Here is a 17338-nt window from a genome sequence, read left to right on the forward strand (position 1 = left end):
TTTTGAGTGTGGGAATTTGTTCGGTTTTTATAACCTTTCTGAACTTCAGTTTCCTAAAACTATAAAATGGTTCTACTAATATGTACTTGAAATGGTTGGTGCAAAGAGATAAATGGAAGTATTTACATAAATGACAGTGGTGAGCTATCCAAAAAATGCAGATTCCTTTAGGCCGTTCTGGACAGAAGGCTGGCAGGCCCTGGGCCTTGAGTGGGGGCGGAGAGGTTTGGGAGGACACACCGTTTGGGCTGCCAGGAGATTTTCTTGCTGTAGAGGGACACATTCAGAAGCAGAATGGCCACGAGGCTTGCGCACAGCTGGAGAGTCAGGGCCTGCCTGATGCATCTGAGATCAGGTTCTCCCAGAAGCGGACTCCGAGCCAAACGTTCCTGTGAAAGTGATTTATCAAGGAAGGGCTCCCTAGAGAGGCCAGTAAGTAATGGGAAACAGGAAAGGGAGAGGGAGGAAGCCAAGCACGGGTGTGATTGCAAGTGAAACCCTAGCCACAGCTGGGTCCCGCAAGGGGCTCTGGAGCATAAGTGTCAACTCAAGGCAAGGAGGTTGGGCTTTTTTGCTTCTGTACCTGTCAGTCACCAGCTTGGGCTCCTTTTCGAGGCAGGTCTGCGCAGCTGCGCTGCCCACCGAGACAGGAGACAACCATGACTAGCAAAGCATGCAGAGCTGGGGAATGGGTGCACAATGCTGATAAGAGTCATAGGAGAGCATCTGGAAGGGGCACCCACAGTGCCCACCTGGGCTGAGGGAACATCTTCAAAGAGCCTTCCCTGGACATACTCATGGCTGTCTTCTCGAATCCCTCAGTACTGTTGGGACGTCCTATGGCTACCATGCTCGCCTGGAGAATCAGCGCTTCCACTATAATCTGTCACTTCCTGGTGCGTCGCACTAATGAAAAGGCTAGCATCTCAAGTGAAATCTGTCAGAGAAAACATTTAAAAGATGTCTCTCTGTATGGCGTGTCACTGGAGTGTGATATGACTCCGGGAGCCCTGTTAAGAGTAACGAGACGAGATAAGACTGGGCAGATTCATTCCGCAGAGCACAGCTCAAGGACTGAGCTAATATTATTACTGACCGTAAATGTTATTAGGGAGATGTGGAGAGGATGTTAGTGCCACTGAGCATTACAGTCAAATCTCAATAATGACCAGCGAAGCAGGCTAATAAATTGTAGATTACGCGCGCCATGCATATTCATTCCTTCAGAAACCTCAGCTTCCTGAGCTGCAAGGATTTCAAAGGCTTCTGCTGCAAGCACTGGGCTTAAAGCCACACGGGGGAAAAAAAGTTGACAATTCCTTTAGAATCCTCTGAGTCTTCAGCTACTGAGTTACCTTCCTTCCTTCGCACTAATGAAAACGGAAAAATAGAGTCAAGATGCAGATTTGCTACTAGGTGGGAAACTCCTGAGTGCTGACAACACATTGTGTTGGGTCAGGAGGAACCAGGAAACCAGAACAGCTTTGGGTCTCACTTGTAACGCATTGTGTAACATCAGGCCTCCCAATCTTGTTTCCCTGGCTTTGGGGCTTGCCAGGCACATCTTGGAAAAATAAAAAGTCCTTGTCATCAAGAAAGAGGATGCCAAGAAAGAGGTTTCTGCTCTCACCAAAAACCCACCCAAGAAAATCAAAGGGAAACCCTTCAGGAGAAATATTATCATTGCACCAGTGAGTTTTATGTTCTGAGGATCTCCTGGGAGCCAGAGTTTCTTTAGAACTAGTGCATGATTTCAGAAGATTTTGTTTCTTTAAAAAAATTCATTTTGGTGGACACACGTCTCCTCACCTCAGGGTTTAAGAGGTGGAAGATACAGTATTTCCTATATGCCGTTTATCCTCACTGGCCTCTCTTTACCTGAGACGCTGCTGCCCCCTGGACTCAGACAAAGGAATATCCACGTATTCCTACTCTCCCTCCCAAACCACTGGACTCCCAGGAGTGAACGTGCTGGAAAATAATAACTCAGCAGGCTTGTCTTTGGTCAAAAATAGAGCTGTCACATAATAGTGCTCTTACAATTCACCTGTCTGTTCCCACTCACCTTCTTATAGATGAGAAAACTCAAGTTCAGAAACCTGAGCCTCTTTCTTGTGTTTGAGTGACGGGGACAGCAGTCCTGCAGGCATTGTAACTTCCAGTGACAAGCGCCTACAGTCTAAGGTGGAAGATGCAGCTCCTAGCATTGGCTTCTCCAGCCATCAGAGATATGGATTTTGAAAAGAGTAAGTTTGGAGATCTCTTTTGTTCCACCGCAGCAGTTTCACATGGGGTCTAGCACAGGAGAAGGGAACCCTGTATCTAGAGCCTGCGTTTGGTGAAAATTCTCCTGGAACTTCTGAATTTTCTCCAAAGTGAAGGCTAACCTGCTCAGGCTCACGTTGGGTTCTCTCCGGCCCCACGGGTTCCTCTGCCGTCAGAACTCACGTCTCGGGAGCTGAGCCACCAGGCCCAGGATAGTGCTTCTCAACCCTACATGTTCTTCCAAGAGCTCTTGACAGAGAGAACTCTGTGGCTCATTAGGCAATTACTGGGGGCAAGGGGTCTTACTTAACTATCTCAGGAGTCATGGGCTGTTTATATTAAACAAGAAGAAAAGGAAAGGAAAAAAACACCTTATTGACCTGATAGAAGTTTCCATTATTTCCTGCTTCTTCACCCTGAAAATTATGAGTTTAACATTGAAGCATAAGTCTTAAATATTAGGATGAGTAATCTATGTCTTGGTATTTTAGAATTTTGTGAGAATCTCTTCTGCTATTAAATATTATATGAACATCTTCATGGGAATTAAATATTTCCTCTTTCAGCTTTTCTCCCTCCGCCCTGCCCCCTCCTTCCTTCCTTCCTTCCTTCCTTCAAAGGATACTGCTGGGTTCATTAGAGTTCTAACTTCATCTTGGCCACAGTACGTGGGTTGGCAGCGATGAGCTCTGGGGAAGATAACACGGTTACCATGCACCAAGTAGCTCTATCTCAATCCCCCTGCTGACCAATAGGCCAACCCATGAGGTGGAAAGCACTGAAAAAGAGCAAAGGGAAATCAGAGACTGTAAACTACTAGAGGAAAAACATCTAAGTTCCTCTTTCTTACAAGAATGCTACCAGCAAACTGTCTGATGATGCGATTTAAATTTGCTATGTTTTAGACCTTTCTGAGTATTTCTCACTAAAACTTAATTTGGCAGGGAAGATAATTGAGCCTTAAAAAATTTAAAGTTTTTATGCACTCATTTTGCAAATATTTAATAGTTTTTTGTTACTTGATTGTCACAACAGTAATTCCAAATGTTTATTCTTTTCATAGCAAGTCATCAGCACATCCCCTCGATGAAGGAAAACTGATTGATCTGAATATCTAAGTGATTTGAGGTGGGAAAATAGAGCCAAAAAAAAAAAAAAAGAGTAAAATGGGATCTCCCACTTTCATAATGCATCTGCCAGTGACTACTGCTGACTTTTAGGGCACAGTTTCAGGAGAAGATAGGGAAGAAGGGGTAGTAAAAAAAGGATTGCTGTGGTTCAGGCTATACGTTTAAGAAGTTTGGTCATTTAAGGATGAACATAAATAATGGAAGCTTGAAAGGGACAGTGAGGAAAGGGAAGTTGTAAATGGGCTTGGAGAGTTTCTTTCCCAACATCCACCAGTGAAAGACCCTGGAAATTGATCTATTGATCAATATGCTATTTTAATTTTCATTCATTTATTTTTATCATATGCTGGTATAATATTGGATACTGGAGATACAGCAATGAAAACAACACACATAACCAGTGCCTTCATGGAGTTTATCACCTGTTATTTATTTAGTACCTACTATTCACCTAATCCAACCTGTATTTATTGTGCAACTATTTTGCATAAGGTCATGTGCAAAAGTGAGCAAGATATAGAACTATTATCAAACAGTCTAAGACAGTAGAAAAGATAAATATTGAATTCAGTTCTTAAATGTATACAGTAGCTTCGCTTATGGTGTCTCAAAGAGTCTTCAGAACCATTTTGTGAAAATTTTAGATAAGGATTATTACCTCTTCATTATTATTATTATATCTTAATTATTGAAGAGTAAAAAAGAGGCTCAGCAGATTTAAGTGATTTGCCCAAGTACACAACCAAGGAATGGGGAGATGGCTGGGCTGTAGCTTTGACTCCCTGTTTTCTTTAAATTAGGCAGTCTCCTTTCAGCAAGTGTTCAAATACAAAACAAACAGAAGGTTTTTTTAAAGAGTCTTAAGGCTGTTAAAGGCTATCACTTAGTTCACAAAAAAATTCCTATTCTCTGTGAGTAAGATAAGGGTTCATGAAAAAGAAGTCTGGAATTCAAGGTCGAGCAGTTTGTATAGAAGCATATGCTGTTTCTTAGTGTTTATGAAATTTGTAGTTATAGTAGTGTCTATGTGTCTCAGTGGAAAACGCTGAGTTTTGGAGTCAGACAATTTGAATTTAAATCCTGATCTTGAATTCACTAGCTGAAAGATTTCAAGCTAGTTATTCACTCTGTGTTCCAATTATTCATTCTCACAGGCCAAGGTGAGGATTAAATGAGACACTATATATAAAACATCTAACTATTACTAATCAGTAGTATATATAACCCTTATTTTGGAAGACGAATGCTTTTTAGAAGGGAACATGAAAAGTTGGGGGGTTGGGTTTTATTTTTTCTCTGCCTGTCTGTAACAGTCAGGTGCACACAGATTACTGTTTGGTTGAATAACTAGGGACTGGAGCCTAGCAAAGTTTTGACATATGAAACATCACAGTCTACCCCTTATGGACTTGGTGCCCATATACATCTCCTTAAACCATATTTAATAACAAAATAAAGACAGTAACAGAGGCACACTTCCATCTAAAATGATGTAACTAACTATCCTATTACAACTGAAAGTGTTCTAATCTTTCCCCAGAAGAGAATCCAAAGTCCTTGGGTGATGTTCTCTCTTCTCCTTGGTATCCTGTAAATTAAATACAATGGAGCAAAGTTAACTATTATTAATACATCTTATAAGATAAGGGGGTAAGAGAGAAAAGACAAAAAATATTTGCTATTCATACACACATAAACATGTGCATAACAAAACAAAAAGGCATATTATAACTGTTAAAGCCTTAATTTCAGCAACTGGCCACATGGTTTTAGCCACATAGCTAAAGTACCTTCTTCCACAACCCATTCCGTATTCCCTCTACCCTCAGCATGCACCTCAGCTAGTCATGTTTCTTTGCCTTGTGGGGTGACTCAGACCATCATTCCTGCATTCCTGAAGGGTCTGGACCATTAGCAGTCCTACCTTCATTGGACTGTTGTAGTTTTCCATTGACTTGAATCACAGGGCATGGTAGCTCCGAGAGACAACCTAAGGGATCTCCTGTATTCCAGATATTCTCCTTTGCACTTCCAATTACAACCCAATTTCTACTTGGTAATCAAGATCAATCACCCCAGTCAGTAGAGTAATATTGTCTTTGCCTGTTGATTCAGAGGCAGGAGGAGCCCCAAGTGGCCAGGTGGCAGTCTGAACTTCTGTTTCAATGGAATCCTTTTTATGTTTCCTAGTAGAAGAATTTCTTCCTTTGGAACTAAGACTTCTAGACCATCATAGCATAAGGTCATGGAGATAGAAGGCAAAGATTTTGCTACTGGGTCATTTGCAGTAACAGTGAGTGATACCTCTCCCATTTCCATCTCTTGATTCCTGGACCTGTCAATCCTGGCTATGAGAAAATCAGCACCATATTTTGGATGCTGATTTAGATATTAACCACAGCTTTGAAACGTATTTCCATCTCACTGGGACTGTCACTGAATCTTCAAAAGGCCATCCCAGTGTTCTTTGAAGTATCTGCTTCAGTATAATGGGAAACATGATGGATTTCATAATCCTGGGCCTAGGGCTGCACTTCATTTGCTGTGAAGTGAGTTCCTTGATTGACTGGATGATACACTGTGTGGAATACAGTGACAGTGAATAAGGCATTCTGTACATCCACAGTTTTGGCAGGACTATTGTGTTCAGGAAAAGCAAATCATATCTGGCATAGGTGTCTGTTGCAGTAAAATGTATAAATTTTTGGCAGTGAGGTGAAGTCATTCCTCAAGGAGACAGGCCCTCCTCTTTATTCAAGGGGTTCTGAGTCTTAAAATTGAATCAAATCTGGGAATTGATTGAGGAGACATGAATCTCTGTTTTGGTGATATAAATTAGATTTCTATTCACTTCACCTAGAACCAATCACTTATACAAATCAAGTAAGAATTTAATAGACTGCCTATCTATTTCTTTTTGAGGGACACCATGATCAATTAGCCAACATCATAGGCATCAGACAGTCAGATTATTCTTATTACTGCCTTGATTCCACGGTCCATTATGGTAACCATGCCCACTTTAATTTGGTAATTAAGTTGTGGTACTTGGCCCTGCCACCCCGGGATCTAATTATCCCCATTTCATTTAAGGATCAGTGTTTGGCGGCAGGCAGCAGCTCCCAAGGTAATTTCTGACCTGCAGAGAAGAGCAGTCACAGAGCTCTTCAAGGATGCTGGGTTCCCCTCACAAATTTATTTCTCACATCTGGTGAAAGGATGGTCCCAGGGTGGGTGAGTAGGTCTTAAATGATGAATCCATTCTGACATTTCAGTTTCCCTAGGACTTTGGATACCTTCCTCTACAGCATAAAAAGGCAGTCCTGGCATTTCCACCTCATTTAATGTAAGTTACCTTTTGGTCCATGTTTCAGCAAACCAGCAAACAAACTGATAGAGATTTTCTAACCCCTCAGCTGCAACATTAAATGAAGAAACTCTGCTTAGTGGGCCCATATCAATAAATAAGGTCTGATAAAACTATATATTCCTTACACTGTTATCCCACATCCTTAATATCCATCCTGACACATATTACCCAAATATCTGTCTGTATAAATTGGAAAATCATGCTGTTTTTTGGGTGTGTAGTGTACTTCATTACAGGTCACACTTTGCATCTCATTCTCTGGAGCCAGTTGGAAACTGAGTCTCATTATAGGTCTAGAAGCAAAAATGAATGGTGGGGATAGTTCCTGAGAGGAGTCAAGAGTGTCTTTCAAGGCAACTACCTCAGGCGAGCCTCATTACGGCTTCTTCAGGCAAAGCAGGTTGAACCTCCTCCAACAGAAGTAAAATGGCCTCTTCTATTGCCAAAGAAGATTCAGCAGAATTTACGGGTTCAGTGCACCCAGGTTCACTGGGATCTTCTATATGTCCTGATTCTAATTTTCAGGATCCCTTTCCTTCTTAATCAATGGCCTCACCTTAACAGAGGACATCCATAAGGTTGAGAATTCAATCTGCATTATAATTCAGCCACTCTCAGGATGAGACTGTGGATTTTGTTTTTAGAAATCTCAGCACTGCAGCTACAGGAGATAAAGGTTTCTTTCAGGGAAGGTGTAGAACCTTTCAAGTCATTTGCCCTTTCCCTACTTTCTCCAGCGCAAGTAGGAGCAACCGGCCAAATCCATTATATTCCTTAGGTTGTCCAAAATGTTGTACAATATCAAACACATGGCTACCCAGAACCCTACCCTTTATAGGTATTTGATAGTATCCAATGGTGATATTTTGTCTATCTCTACTGCCACATCATACTGTGTATTATCAGTACCCTCTTTACCACTAGAAATATTCATTAGTGTCTTTAGGTCTAATCAAACTAGAGAATTTATTCCAGAAAACTCAGAATCAATTTAGAAACCTCGTTCTTAAGATTCTATCCCTCTCAAAACACTTCTACTATAAAAATCTGTATCAGTCAGTGTTCCACAAGAGAAAAAGATCCAGTAGGACACACAGACAGACAGACAGGCACACACACATACACACAAACTCACATACTTCTGTATCAAGAGATCTATCATAAGGAATTAGCCTTTGCAATCATGAGGACTGGCAAGGCAACTCTAAAATTCATAGAGTGGCCCATCAGGAAGAGAGGTCCAGAAATTCTTGGGCACAAGCTGAAGTTACAGTCCACAGGCGGAATTTCTTCATCCTCAGGGAAACATCAGTTATGCTTTTAAGGCCTTTCAACTGATTGGGGGTGGCCCATCCAGATTATTGAATATAATCGCCTTTACTTAAAATCTACTGGTTGTAGACATTAGTACATCTATAATATACCATCATGGCAACACCTTTAATGTTTGATTGAATGACTGGGGAGTATAGCCTAGCCAAGCTTACATAAAACTGGTCATGGGACTTCCTTGGTGGTGCAGTGATTGGGACTCTGCACTCTCAGTGCAGGGGGCCCAGGTTCAATCCCTGGTCAGGGAACTAGATCCCACATGCATTCCGCAACTAAGAGTTTGCATGCTACAACTAAGGAGCCAGCGAGCCACAACTAAGGAGCCCTCGAGCTGCAACTAAGGAGACAGCCTGCTGCAACTAAGGAGCTTGCCTGCCACAACTAAGACCCAAAGCAACTAAATAAATTAATTTAAAAACAAAACAAAACAAAAAGATTGGTCATCATACTATCCACCAAAGATGATTTTTAAAAGTAAAATTCTGTTCTTGATTCGCTTCAGTTTTTGTTATCCCTATTTCTAGCGTACTGACGTTAAAAAATATATACTGAGATAGAATTTTTAAGCTGAGTCCACAGTCACTGATTGTTATTGATGTGTTCACATCAGCCATGGGTACCACCTTGTGTGTGTCTTGTTTCACAGGCATTAAAATCCACATGGGGGCTTCCCTGGTGGCGCAGTGGTTGAGAGTCCGCCTGCCGATGCAGGGGACACGGGTTCACGTCCCGGTCTGGGAAGATCCCACATGCCGCGGAGCGGCTGGGCCCGTGACCCATGGCCGCTGAGCCTGCGCGTCTGGAGCCTGTGCTCTGCAACGGGAGAGGCCAAAAAAAAAAAAAAAAAGAGAAGTAATCTTCAACTGATCAAGGCACTGACTTTAAAAAAAATAAAATCCACATGGGATCTGGTTCACCTGAGCACTCGGCATGCCCTGGAAGAGCACAGGGTCACAAAAGTTCAGCCAGAAGAGAATGGAGAGGGAATGGATCTTGGACGTAAGCACAGTGACCGGTTCATAAGTGTGTATTTCAAAACGTTGGGACATTTGTTGTCACTCTCTCTTACTCCCCTCCCCTATCTGAGGGTTTCCTATCTTGCTACTCGGGTGTTATCTCTTTACCCACACCCATGAAAGCCAAGAATTGGTCTTGTGTTCAAAGTCCTCAGGGGATAATCCACTTCTAGCATCTCTTCTTCCTCTCTGCTCCTCACTCCCCAGAGCCTAAAGAATGCTGCATTCTCCTCCTCATTTTTCCCAGGTTCCTGTAGCTGACACACCAGCAGGAATAGAAAGTGCTAGAGGAAGTCAATAAGACACACTAATTCAGTCTCAGCTGAATTGTTTCTAGAACGGTCTATGTTTAATTCCATGCACACATGAATGGCTTAAGCTAGGCTTTGAAGCACATGCCTTATTAAGGACATATATAGAAAACATCTCAAAGTAGTAATTTTTGAGCTTTCACTTTTTATCATTTCATTTTTATCACGACGTTTCATCTTCTCAGTAAGACACATCTCCATTGCCTTGAGGATAAGTAGATCATTAGAGAGAAAATGAAAAGAAGAAACAGTCAATGTTCAGCTTTCTGACTTCCAAAACAGTCTTTTGAGAATCAGAAGGGATGTCTTGAGTGAGATGGGATGATGTTTTGGTCATAATCATAGAATTAGAAAGAGAATAGCGAGTCTTCAGGTCAAGATGGCATCTTTGTTCAAATCATACAGCAAGAGAGAAAAAAATATGTACTTAAAAAGACATGGCTGGACTCAGATAAAAGCCAAACATTTCCCTAATCAAGGAAATGAATAGAAAAGCGAAATGATGAGCAGAGCAGAAGGTAAGACTTTGTGGCACTTTGAATGTGAAATAAGCAGTAGTCACAAGGGGTTTTTGTTACTTCCAGGTCAAGAGGACCGGAAGAGTTCCACAGAAGATGATGATGCTTGGATGAACACCTCCACTTAGGAAGGTCTTTTCTTGAGAATAGGGTTCCTAGGGAGCCGAAGCCTGAGAAGGGTGGGGACATAGTCACATCTGCACGACCAGGAGCTGTGAAAACTGGGTCATTGATCTGAGCCTGGATCTGCCACGTCCCCAGTGTGACTGCTGGTAATAGAACTTAGCTTCAGATTAGGGCCCAGATGGGCCCCAAAACAAACACACAAGCAAAATAATTCATTGTAAAGCAAATAAAAAAGGGAAAGTAGAACATTTTGCCAAACCAACAGAAGGCAGAGGAAGAGAAAACAGCAATAAAGAAAAAGCATGGTTATCTGAAACCAAAAATAAGGTGACAGAAATAAACCCCACTAGACTCACAGAAGATGTAAATAGATTAGACTTTCATATTAAAAATCACAGTTTGTAAAATTGAATTTGAAATAGGCTGCTTCCATAAAACAAAAAAAATCTAAAACAATTCCACATAGAAAGATTCAAAATAAAGGCATGAAAAACAAAACAAATTCTTAGTAAAAAAAAACCAGTGTAAGAAAAGTAATACCTGATAAAATAAAATTTAAGATGTTATTAGCATAAAAAAGATACCATATAATTATGAAAAAAAAGCCAATAGGAATCCATGCTGATTATAAATTTGTAGGCACTCAACAACATAACCTTTAAGCTTAATAAAAGTAAAACTTGCAGAATTACCAGGAGAAATGAACAAACACAGTAACATTGGAGATTTTAACAAAACTCTATCAAAAATGGATAAATTAAGATGACAAAAATAAGATGCATATAACACATTTAAACCACAAAATTTATAATATTGATCTATTATATAGTATTGTTTACTCACTGATTAGTAATGTGACTCCTGACATATTTTTCTTTGTTTCACATTCTACACATCATGTTTTTGGATTAAAAAAAAAAAAACATGTACTGAAATGTTAAAAACTTCCATGAGAATTATAAACACTGAATTTATTATCACGATACGGTGGAATCTGCAAGGGAGAGGTGATTTTTAAGATCTGAGGAACAAAAACTTAAGAAAAGCCAAGCTAGAGGAACATTGCCTGGGATGGGAAGTGTGGTGTAAGAGTTCCCAAGGGAACCACAGGAAATACTTGGAATCAGCAGTAGGAGAGATCCATGCCCGGCTAGTGTTCAGCCCTGAGAGCTAACTCAAGCCACCATCTTGTATTAACGCTGTGTCTCCCAGGTGGAAGAGCTATAATAGTTGCTCATCTCTCACTATGGATATTGGAACTTCCATCAGTGATCATCAGGACAGCACCCATAGACATCCTAGTAGTGGAATGCCACTTGTGCTTTGGGACTTTGCTTAACCCTGTTTGAATTGCCTGGTGTGCACAATACCCTGTGCAAATATTCTGTGACACCTGTAAGCACAAACATACTACCCTGTGACCTCAACAAACAATGGAATCCTTAATGGCCAGAGGAATTGTGGCTTGAAGGGCACAGCCCAGAACTGGTCACTTGCACAGTGGAAACTCCTCCATTACAAAGGATGCTGAAGAGAATCTACTACTTTCAGATGCTACTGTTTACTGGTTACAGTTTTCCTCCTAAGGCTGAAGTTAAATGGAACAGACAATATGAATAATTTTTTTTTCAGAGAAAAAATAGCTTTCATCGTCAACTCTTTGAAGAGAACACACAACCAATTACTACTTATTTAATAAAAATTCATCTAAAAGAGAGGGATTTTCACTGGGAACTAGGAAAGGATATTTTTGTCTCCTCTTTCATCCATTCTCTCTCCATGTTTTCAGAGACTCCTTCATCTGTCTGTCCCTCTACTCTGCACAGCCATATGTAACTACTGAGCTCACATACTCAGATGTGAATGAGGCCTTCTCTAGCAGCTTTTGACACCCCTCTTCATACCCTGTGCCCAGCCGTCTACCTTTTAGGGACTGAATGTTTGCATCCCTGCAAAATTTATGTGTTGAAACTCTACCCTGATGTGATGGTATTAGGAGGCAGGGCCTTTGGGAGGTAATTAGGGTTAGATGAGCTCATGGGGGTGGGGCCCTCCTGAGTGGGATTAGTGCCTTTGTGAGAGTCACTGGAGAGCTTGCTTCCACTGCTCTATTCTCCACCATGTGAGGATAACAGGGAAAAGTCTCAGCCTGCAACCCAGAAGAGGATTGTCACCAGAACCTGACCCTGCTGGCACCCTCATCTCGGACTTCCAACCTCCAGAGCCATGAGAAATGAATATGTGTTGTTTATAGGACACCTAGTTTCTGGGCATGTTGTTAGAGTAGCCTGAGCTGACTCAGACTCTCCCCGACTTTTTTCCTCTTTTCCTGTTGCCCCCTGTTGCCTTCCCCTCTTCCCAGTTCAAGTAAGGTGTACAACCACCTTCTCCTCCATCCCTGCCCTTCCCTCCACATTTACTATGTCCTACCCAACACTGCTATGTACTGTGTGTACAGTGGTGAACAAAATAGAGACTGGGCCTGCCCTCATGGGTCTTATAACCTGATGTGGAAGATTGATAGTTAATAATGAACGCAGCTGAATATGTAAATGCAAATTCTGAAATGTGTTATAAAAGGAAAGGATTTTATTCTGTGAAAGAGAGAATAGCATGGCAACGGGTTTGATTTGAGGGCCCAGGGAAAGAACGGCCATGAAGCTGATTCTGAAGGATGATGAGCAAAAAAGGAGTTGCCAGGTAAGGAGAAGTGTGTGGGCTTTACAGGCTGAGGTGTTAGCAGAGCACTTTTTCCCCAACAGGAAGGGAAGAGAATATCTTTTTTTAGTTTATACACATGGAAGAAAACTTGGTTTATTTGAAATTATGGGAGTCCCAAATTTTCTACTCAAAATCTTTAGAATGTTTCTGGCATCTAGATTTCATAAAAGAAATCAAAGGTCAGCCAAATTTTCTTGTTTACGTATCACTTTTTTGCCTTTATATTGTTTCTGTTGAGTACTTCTCGTATCCATATATTGTTTCTTTGCATTTAATATTTTCACTATGTGTTAGAATAATATATTTAATTACTGTTTCCTGGGTCAGATCTTCATTTATCTCAGGATATTTTTTCATTGTGTTTGATTAGTTTGATGTGATATCAACTATTTGCTCCTTCTTTTTTTAAAAAAACACTGATTTTTCACATTTTTACTCTCCATTTCCTGCTATAAAATTACACTATATTCTCTCCAACTGTTTTTAGCTTTGACTCCTTTTCCTCGAAATTCTGGCAGAAATTCCCAAGTGTTTAATGTAGGATCAATTCTCCTCTTTATGGAATAACTACCGTTTTCCCTCCAAGAATTGTTGACCCCACATAGAGCAATGATCTCCAAACTCCTTTTCATCCTGTCCTTAACCCTATGGTCATGATGGACTAGACAATGAACAGGATCTGTCCAAGCCAGGCTCAATAGTTTTCTTTCTCTTGAGAATTTATAACTGGGATTTAGAATGATATTTGGGTTTTAACATCCTATAGTTTCCAACTTTTGGTTCTAGACCCTTCTCAGACCTAACAGGTCACAGAGTCCACAAAAAACCCTGTATATTACTATTAAATTCTCTTTTTATGTTTATGTTTGTACAATTGTGTTTTTGTAACTTGCGGTCAAAATAGTTTGCCTAAGTCCAGGTATCAGGAGGAATTATTTCAGTCTTCTGAATAGCTGCTCACTCTAACCTACATGTAGAGGATTAGGAAATATTTAAAGAATTTAAAATTGATGAAATACATTTTTCTGCTTGAACAGCAGAAATTTGAATGCCAGTTGCATATAATGAATACTTACACATTGCGGGTTTGAAAAAGAAAGATAACGGATTTAAAAGGCATTAGGAGACTTTCCTTCAGCTCCGTGTTGCCTTTGATGTTCATGAAGCCTGTTAAATCTAAATCCCTGTCAGGCAGACACAGCAAAGCAAGAGGAGGTCTGTTGTTTCCCAAAGCAACGGTCATTTCCACTTGGTCCAGAAGACATGACTTTTTATCAGAAGTTCAAGAATAAAATAAATGTTTTCCTTATTGTGTGGAGACATAATCCAAAGACTTTCAGATCAAAGCATACTGAGAGTAGAATAAAGTGATATAGAATGGTTAAGGTAAGATCAGCACTTTCTTAGTCCAGTTATTGGTAGCTGTGAAGTGTATCTACCAAAGTTCAAGTAATCATTCAGCTAGAAAGGAATATGTAAAAAAGATAAATCTTGCTTGTGTGGCCAAAAGACAAATCAGAGATGTCTTTGGGGAATTGGGAGCCTTGAGACTCATCATTAGTTGTGTATGGAAGGTAAAGTCTTGAAACAGAAGTAAAGCACAGCATAAAAAAAAAAAAAAAAAAAAAACTAGAACACAGGATAATCCCCATTTTATGAGTTTGTGTTTACACAGACCAAAAGAAGAAGCAAAAGAGTTTATTTTTATTTAACAATTTATTAGTAATATTAAATAATAATAAAACTACCACTCATTAAAATTTGTGTTACACAAGTTATAGTTCTTAAAGAACAAACAATATTCAAAGGCCTATGCCAGAAAAGAAGACTGAAAATTAATGAGCTAAGATTTTAACTTAAGAAAAAGCAAAAACAACAACAACAAAAAAATAAAACTAATTAAACTAAAATAAAGCACTTTAAACCTAAAAAAATAGGAAGTAAGTAATAAAACACAGGAATTCTTAAAAATAAAATAAATGTACTGTAGACAACACCTTATAATCCTCTAACAACCTCTAAGCTTCTAACAGGATATATGAAGGATAAAGGGCATATGTCGAGTAGATAATAAAATGATAATAGAGATAACTGGAGAAATGTGCACCAACGTATTGGAAAATTTAGTGAAATTGAGGAAAATTCCTAGGAATGTGAATAATTCCAGAAAATAGAAAATTTCAGCTGTCTTACTCTCATCTTACTTACATTTAAAGAAAAATTATACTAAATAGCCAAAGAATAGATCATTCTAAATTTAAGAAAAATCTTTCAGAGACTAGAAAGAGAGGATACTTTGAAATGTATGTCCTGAAGCTAATAAAATCTTGATACCAAAATCAGCGTAGGACAATAAGATAAATGGAAATTATAATTCAATCAGTCATTGGCATGGCTTTGATTTATTCAAAGTCCCCCTCAAAATCAATAAGAAAATTCATTCAGCACTGTAAAATAAACACCATACATATCAATACATCATGACGAAGTTGGACTTATTACTCATATTTAAAATTATGATGTCATATAACTCTCCATATTAGGACATTGAAAACAGAAAAATATAACAACTTTATAATTGTAATAGATTAAGAAAAAATTTGATAAAATTTTACCATTCATGAAAAAATCAGACAAAAAGAAAAAGAAAACCTCTTCACAAAAACATCACTAGAGTAGATCACTATGTTTTATTTATGATAGAGTCATATGACAGAATAACTTACAACAGTGAAAACAAATGAAGTTGAGAATTACATGCTTATACTTGAATAAATAAACATATGTTATAGAAAAAAATTAAATCATGGAATATCATAGTATGATTCCACTTATATAACTGCTAAAAATGTGCAAAATTACACACAGTTTAGGTTTATACTATACATAGGTGGTGGAACTCTAAACATAATAAAGGAAATTGTTAGCACAAATTTAGGAGAAAATATTTTTGGAGTGGGGGGAGGAAGGGAGTGTGATTAGGGAGGGGAACACAGGGATTTAAAACTACTATTAATGTTCTAATTCTTAAGCTGGTAATTATTATAAGTTTTCTTAAAACACTACATACACATAATCTGTCCTTTTTTGTAAGGTAGATTTCACACTAAAATATTTTAAGATAAAATTAAATATGTTGAAAGATTCCATTTACAAAAGCAACAAAAGCATGAAATACATAATAGGAAACGTGCAAGTTTAGTATAAAAAATCTGTTGCATAGCATGTCTTGACTTGAATAGAAATACGACCTTAAAGTATAAGATCCAGAGGGCAGACAGCAGAAGCAAGAAGAACTACAATCCTGCAGCCTGTGGAACAGAAACCACATTCACAGAAAGATAGACAAGATGAAAAGGCAGAGGGCTATGTACCAGATGAAGGAACAAGATTAAACCCCAGGAAAACAACTAAAGGAAGTGGAGATAGGCAACGTTCCAGAAAAAGAATGCAGAATAATGATAGTGAAGATGATCCAGGACCTTGGAAAAAGAATGGAGGCAAAGATCGAGAAGATGCAAGAAATGTTTAACAAAGACCTAGAAGAATTAAAGAACAAACAAACAGAGATGAACAATACAATAACTGAAATGAAAACTACACTAGAAGGAATCAATAGCAGAATAACTGAGGCAGAAGAACGGATAACTGACCTGGAAGACAGACTGGTGGAATTCAATGCAGTGGAACAGAATAAAGAAAAAAGAATGAAAAGAAATGAAGACAGCCTAAGAGGCTTCTGGGACAACATTAAATGCAACAACATTTGCATTATAGGGGTCCCAGAAGGAGAAGAGAGAGAGAAAGGACCCAAGAAAATATTTGAAGAGATTATAGTCGAAAATTCCGGGAAAGGAAATAGCCACCCAAGCCCAGGAAGTGCAGCGAGTCCCATACAGGATCAACAGGATAAAACCCAAAGGGAAACATGCCGAGACACATAGTAATCAAATTGGCAAAAATGAAAGACAAAGAAAAATTATTGAAAGCAGCAAGGGAAAAATGACAAATAACATACAAGGGAACTCCCATAAGGTTAACAGCTAATTTCTCAGCAGAAACTCTACAAGCCAGAAGGGAGTGGCATGATATACTTAAAGTGATGAAAGGGAAGAACCTACAACCAAGATTACCCAGCAAGGATCTCATTCAGATTCAATGGAGAAATCAGAAGCTTTACAGACAAGCAAAAGCTAAGAGAATTCAGCACCACCAAACCAGCTCTACAACAAATGCTAAAGAAACTTCTCTAAGTGGGAAACACAAGAGAAGAAAAGAACCTGCAAAAACAAACCAAAAATAGTGAAGAAAATGGTAATAGGAACATACATATCGATAACTACCTTAAACATGAATGGATTAAATGCTCCAACCAAAAGACACAGGCTTCCTGAATGGATACAAAAACAAGACCCATCTATATGCTGTCTACAGGAGACCCACTTCAGACCTAGGGACACATACAGACTAGAAGTGAGGGGATGGGAAAAGTTATTCCATGCAAATGGAAATCAAAAGAAAGCTGGAGGAGCAATACTTATATCAGATA

This window comes from Pseudorca crassidens, chromosome 15 (genome assembly GCF_039906515.1).
Source record: "Pseudorca crassidens isolate mPseCra1 chromosome 15, mPseCra1.hap1, whole genome shotgun sequence".
NCBI lineage: Eukaryota > Metazoa > Chordata > Mammalia > Artiodactyla > Delphinidae > Pseudorca > Pseudorca crassidens.